Source organism: Homarus americanus, unplaced genomic scaffold, assembly GCF_018991925.1.
Source record: "Homarus americanus isolate GMGI-L3 unplaced genomic scaffold, GMGI_Hamer_2.0 scaffold51683, whole genome shotgun sequence".
Taxonomy (NCBI): domain Eukaryota; kingdom Metazoa; phylum Arthropoda; class Malacostraca; order Decapoda; family Nephropidae; genus Homarus; species Homarus americanus.
Genome location: NW_024740195.1, coordinates 27,572 through 34,803, shown reverse-complemented (window position 1 = coordinate 34,803; position 7,232 = coordinate 27,572). Strand labels below are relative to the sequence as shown.

The window sequence follows — 7,232 nt, the reverse complement described above, 5'->3', positions numbered from 1 at the left end:
TGTTCAAGTGGTTTTATATTGATGTATATCACTGTATTCAAGTTTGTGTGTCACATTTACCTTCTGTTAAAGTCATTCAAACATTTATTGAATTCTGTTTCTTTCATGCACAAGTTTATGACGTTTGAGAAGACCGCTGCAGGAGAAACATTTCCCACATTCCTCACATCCAAACTCCTTTATACCACTGTGTCCAAGAATGTGTCTCTTGAGATTACCCTTCTGGGAGAAACATTTTCCACATTCCTCACATTCAAACTTCTTTATACCACTGTGTACAAGAATGTGTTTCTTGAGATCACTGTTAGATGAGAAACATTTCCCACATTCCTCACATTCAAACTCCTTCACTCCATTGTGTACAAGAATGTGTGCCTTGAGAGTACTCTTCTGGGAGAAACATTTCCCACATTCCTCACATTCAAACTCCTTTACTCCATTATGTACAAGAATGTGTGCCTTGAGAATAACCTTCTGGGAGAAACATTTCCCACATTCCTCACATTCAAACTCCTTCACACCATTGTGTACAAGTAAATGTCTCTGAAGAGTAGACTTGAAGCCAAACTGTTTGCCACATTCCTCACAGGAGAACTTTTTATCTCTGCTTGACATTGTGAACTTCTACTTAGTTACACTTGGTCTTGAGATGTGACATCACAGTATCTGAAACAAAATATTTTGCCTCAGATGATATTCTTATAAAAGTACAGTTTATAAATGAAAACTACAAGTGACTAAATCAATTTGTGTAAAATAAGAGTAAAAAATAAAAAATAAATAAATAAAAAGGTTATATTAATGTACCGTATATCGCGGCCTATAAGGCTCTATTTGCTGTATAAGACCAGTACCCCAAATGTGACACTTACCCACTGACTCAGTAGTCCTTTACCAACCATCCTTGGTTTTTTTAAAATAAGGCCAATTCACTTCAAGTAACGTCATCAGATATTACCCGCTGGTGTAGTGTAAACACTAGTGACGTCACTGAAGCGTCTGCTATTTACCGGTAACTGGAACTAATGTCGGTGTCGAGTAAAATTTTTCCATTTACTTGAAATGGATTTACCGATTTATTTGTTTATTTATTTATTTATAATATACTGTAACATATTAAACACACTGCAAGTATTTTCTTTCATTTATACGGACGATCGGTGGTGGGAGTGTTCCCTCGTCTCGGTGGTGTGACTGTGTTCCGACTATTTATACAACAGGTGGTTCAACAGCAACCACCGTATTCTAATTGTGGTGTTTCATTAGGATTTGAGTGAAAAAGGTTACCGGTATGTACTTACTACATACATTTATTACACAAACATATTTATTTATATATATATATATAATATATATATATATATATATATATATATATATATATATATATATATATATATATATATATATATATATATATATATATATATATATATATATATATATATACAGGTAGTTCTGCTATAACGCGATAGTAGTGTTCTTGTAAAACATCGTGTTATAGAAATTCGTGTAATAGAAATAACAGGGCTTATGGAGAAAATAGGGTTAGGTGCAGATTACTCCAAATCAAAAAAAAATTTCGTAGTTAGCCTAACACAAAGGATAGCACAGTCTAAATAAATGTTACATTCATATCTAATAATGAAATCATACAGTAAATGTTACACTTTACCTTGAAAAAATATGAATATAACTTGATGGGGGAGAAGGGTGATGTTGAGGCTGAGGAGTCATGAAACATCAAGCTTTTCTTCAAGTGTTATAGCCTTTCTTTTACGATCACCACCGGAAATGCGATCACCAGAGTGCTTCCCAGAGATATTCTTCTTTTCCATAGTCACAAAAGTGGAGAAACAGTAATCAGAATTCACTGAGGACACTTAAAAACTTCACGTGTTTCAAACAAAGTGTGGAGTAAACAGAGCGCGCGGGTCTAAAACGCTATGTATTTTGTTTTTCTCTTATTTAAAACTTTACATTTTACATATACTGTACAGGTATACTGTATACATAAATATTACATAAATTATTTCTGCAATTCTTCGCAAACAAAACACATAAATCAATTGAACATGTGATGTCGAACGTGAACTGTAAACACTGCATAACCCCGCGCCAAGCCACAATGTACAGTACACTTTAAGCGCTACTTATTTTGTTTTTCTCTCTTATTTAAAATTTTACAATTTACATATACTGTACAGGTATATCTTCACAAACAAAACACATAAATCAATTGAACAAGTGATGTCGAACGTGAACTGTAAACATTGAGCCAAGCCACAACACTGTACAGTACACTTTAACACTTTAAACGCTGCGTATTTAGTTTTTCTCTTTTATTTAAATTTTTACAATTTACATATATATATATATTTCATGTAAATCCACAATGAAAACGTGGATAAGATAAATCTTGATAAAATCACACGGGAAAATGGAAACAACGGAGTACTTTAGCTTTCGTCTTTATTCAAGACGAAAGACGAAAGCTAAGGTACTCCGTTGTTTCCATTTTCCCGTGTGATTTTATCAAGATATATATATATATATATATATATATATATATATATATATATATATATATATATATATATATATATATATATATATATATATATATATATATATGATTATATATATTATATGATTATATATATATATATGTTTGTGTAATAAATGTATGTAGTAAGTACATACCGGTAACCTTTTTCACTCAAATCCTAATGAAACACCACAGTTAGAATACGGTGGTTGCTGTTGAACCACCTGTTGTATAAATAGTCGGAACACAGTCACACCACCGAGACGAGGGAACACTCCCACCACCGATCGTCTCGTGCGAAGCAAGCGTATAAATGAAAGAAAATACTTGCAGTGTGTTTAATATGTTACAGTATATTATAAATAAATAAATAAACAAATAAATCGGTAAATCCATTTCAAGTAAATGGAAAAATTTTACTCGACACCGACATTAGTTCCAGTTACCGGTAAATAGCAGACGCTTCAGTGACGTCACTAGTGTTTACACTACACCAGCGGGTAATATCTGATGACGTTACTTGAAGTGAATTGGCCTTATTTTAAAAAAACCAAGGATGGTTGGTAAAGGACTACTGAGTCAGTGGGTAAGTGTCACATTTGGGGTACTGGTCTTATACAGCAGTAGTGGGTGTTGCTTCTGGTAACATGTGTTGGTGGTGACTCAGTGACTCTCAGCTGGTGTTAAGTGTTGCAGTAGTGGGTGTTGCTTCTGGTAACATGTGTTGGTGGTGACTCAGTGACTCTCAGCTGGTGTTAAGTGTTGCAGTAGTGGGTGTTGCTTCTGGTAACACGTGTTGGTGGTGACTCAGTGACTCTCAGCTGGTGTTAAGTGTTGCAGTAGTGGGTGTTGCTTCTGGTAACATGTGTTGGTGGTGACTCAGTGACTCTCAGCTGGTGTTAAGTGTTGCAGTAGTGGGTGTTGCTTCTGGTAACATGTGTTGGTGGTGACTCAGTGACTCTCAGCTCAGCGTGGTGTGTTAAGTGTTGCAGTAGTGGGTGTTGCTTCTGGTAACATGTGTTGGTGGTGACTCAGCTGGTGTTAAGTGTTGCAGTAGTGGGTGTTGCTTCTGGTAACATGTGTTGGTGGTGACTGACTCAGCTGGTGTTAAGTGTTGCAGTAGTGGGTGTTGCTTCTGGTAACATGTGTTGGTGGTGACTCAGTGCTGGTGTTAAGTGTTGCAGTAGTGGGTGTTGCTTCTGGTAACATGTGTTGGTGGTGACTCAGCTGGTGTTAAGTGTTAGTGGGTGTTGCTTCTGGTAACATGTGTTGGTGGTGACTCAGCACTCAGCTGGTGTAGTCAGGGTGTTGCTTCTGGTAACATGTGTTGGTGGTGTTAGTGGGTGTTGCTTCTGGTAACATGTGTTGGTGGTGACTCAGCTGGTGTTGCTTCTGGTAACATGTGTTGGTTGTGACTCAGCTGGTGTTGCTTCTGGTAACACGTGTTGGTGGTGACTCTCCATCAAGTAAGGCCGCTGGCTGACTGAGTCTGTTTTAACAACAACAGTAGTGACACTGTCCCTACACTCTCCATGTGCACCAACAACTGGTGGTAGTGACACACATTACCCACCAACAGACAGTACTGTACTAGACAGGTAACACGTCTTACTAAAGTACCACGGTTCACCTTGGCTATATATAAGTTAATAAACAACTCACAGTGACGTAGTGAAGTATTAAATCCTCCAAGTTTGTATTTTAATTAACACATTTTGGTCGACTTAATGTTTACAAGTGAGGCGATGAACACTGTTAATAACTTACCACGAACAACTCAACTTTACCTAATATAAACTAACATCACGTAGTTTAAACAATTATTATTTACTTAATATTATCTGAAAAAACAAACTTTACTCTACTACTGATACACTTTTAAATAATTGTATTACATCTACTTATTATTGTATTATAAACTGAACACTAAGTAATATAAACTATCACCAGGTAGTTATAGTAACACTGAGTAATAATTAACTATCATCAGGTAGTTATGTTAGGTAAATATTAGTTAGTTGAGGTTAAGTAATAAATAAACTAGTTCGTGGTAATATTATAACACTGATCAGCTCCCCTCCCCCCAGTACCAAGGAAAGTACTTTATATACTTTCTTTGGCCGATAATTTTACATATATATTCATTAGTCTCTGTTACGGTACACCTCGGCTATGAAAATTTGTGCTATGAGTTAACATTAATTTTCAAAGGTTAACTTTTATAAATGAATCAGTGTTTGAGCTGTACTGCCAAGAGGATAAAAGTAAATATTCTTTTATTATATCATAACTTGATCTGTGTATTATTTTATTGTTTTATGCTCTTATATTGGGTGATAAAAGTGTTTGTATTACACAGTTATTTATTTTTTACATTCTTCTACATAAAACATATAAATGGAGTCTGCCCGTTTCGTCACCACTGCTCTACCCGTTTCGTCACCGCGTTCATTCCCATCATTATATACATGAAAGTAACTGTTGCTTGGGATAAAATAATAACAAACACAAAGATAATTTATTAAAGACGAAAATAAAACCTAAAACATTGTTAATACGCCTACAATTATCTCACTGCTCGATGGTTTATGCGCTGGTGCCAAATCGACTTTACTTTTTTTTCTGTATTTTGTTTAGTTACCAAAGGTTTTAATCGTTTTCTTTATTAAATAATTAATGTTCATGTATAATAACACAATACTTCTTGAGTCGTCTGTATACATGTGTCATATTGAGTCAACTAACTTCCTGTAGAGAGGATGTACTTTATCATCCAAAGTTTCAGTGCCAGGAGAGTTGTTCCTCACTTATGATGACGTCTTCTGTTTAGGGGGAGGGATGAGCTCAGGTGTCCGGAAAGAAAGTCACAATTGGGGTTAGAAAAAGTCAGGGATATAAACACATCTTTTAAACAGCCTAAATAATGTTAAGTTAGGTTAAGGTTTGTGACTATTTTCCTACATTCTGGGATGATGACACATCATGGAGAACCAGATCATTGTGTTCACTCAGTAAAGGTTTATTGATTCCTCCAAGTGCTGTACCCAGGTCCACACTGACACTTCCCTGGCCTAGCCTCCATCTAATGTATGAACATTTACAAGGTGAAAACAGCACTTTGAACTATGTGGGTGATGTGTAATGGTAGTTTAACTGGTATGTTTGTTTTAATACAAATCTGTTGAGGAAGTACACTTCAAATATATACATGGACCAATGGATAGCTCTTTTGGTGTGACACTAATTGCTTTAATTAAGTTCTGAACTTTTAAGTGGCGGTCTTGATGTAAACACTTCTTGGCATTATCTGTTTTTTTGCTGAGAGCAGGTGTATACACTGATATAATCTGAGAGAATATATTGTGAATTTTTCTCCAGGGAAGTGTTGTGAATAAAACTTTGAGATAACACTTCTGTTAGGTGTAAACTTTCCTGTCTAGTGGTATGGAGAGTGTAGTGGATTCCTCCCCTACAAACGCTTTTGTCGCTGAGTAGCCGACTCTGCGAATTCTCCAGCCGCACCTCCGCACCTCGTGTCTAGGTCAGCAACCAGCGCCTCCCTACATCACGGAGGTCAACTATTAAGCCACGCCTACCCCCGTTATATAAGACCTTACCTCGTGGTGACCTCGCTCTTTCTACCTACAGCCACCAACCAGCAAGCAACACCTCTCCTCCTGCCTTGCGGCTCCCACTCCAGCCGGCGACCATGGCGACCCACAAGCTGGTCCTCCTCTGAGCACCCTCACCAACCAGCTCTCTCTACTCAACGCTTGTAACCGTGCTGCCTTCCCAGCACCAAGCTGCATTGTACATCCAATATAATATGTATACAGAGAGCACATTGTGAGTTAACTTTCTCCATCCCATCCTGAGTGTGAACCAATATCCCATACCCCACAAGAGAACTGCCCCTCTCTGGGGTGTGAGAGAGTGGTAGCGAGCGAGCAGTGTTTACTGAATCGGCTGCACTAGCGTAGCTAGGGGGGCGGTCCGCCCCGGGCGGCACTTTTGGGGGGCGGCACTTTTGGGTTTGCTCATCAACCATATCTGCAGCTACTGGAGACGTTAATCCATCCCTTTGTATCGGCGGCAAGTTAATCCTTGTCGTGTCTGACCTAACACCTGACCCACATCATCACAGCCACGTCATGAGCTACACCCTTGCTATGCGCCCCCGCCACACACACAACCTGTAACCTGTTGAGGATTAAGGAAACAACTTCAAACAAGTACGCCAGTGAGCTCATGTGGTGTGGGTCAGGTGTTAGGTCAGACACGACGAGGATTAACTTGCCGCCGATACAAAGGGAAGGATTTACGTCTCCAGTAGCTGCAAAACCATGCAGTCTCGGGTCATATCAGTTCATGTACAGCCGACCAATCCACCAGTTACAAGCAATTCACTTCATTTCTTACACAAGTCTCCATCGTGACAAGACGAGGGGAGGCTAGACGACTTTTAAGTTCTCTTGTGTTTTCGATCCAGTTATTTACTTCGTTGGAAGACGTAATACTATAAGGTAAGAAATATTAAAGTATTGGTTAAAAAATATTGATGTGACTTTTGCTGCGGTACTGAGATTAAATATTAAGATTTTGTTTCACAGCATTGCGATTTTATACTAAGACACTATCCTCACTGGGGTACAGACAAAAGCCCCCCCGACAAAAGCCACCCAGA

The 7,232-nt window shown here is 38.0% G+C and overlaps 1 long non-coding RNA gene across 1 annotated transcript; it reads right to left on the bottom strand.

Annotated features, from left to right (window-relative positions):
- Window positions 1-375: 375 nt before the first annotated feature.
- LOC121875226 lies at window positions 376-4,317 on the bottom strand. The gene is made up of 3 exons (XR_006090572.1): window positions 4,211-4,317; window positions 472-666; window positions 376-387 (listed from the first exon to the last, which is right to left on the bottom strand). It is a non-coding gene; the product is annotated as an uncharacterized LOC121875226 (long non-coding RNA).
- Between the last annotated feature and the right edge of the window lie 2,915 nt (window positions 4,318-7,232).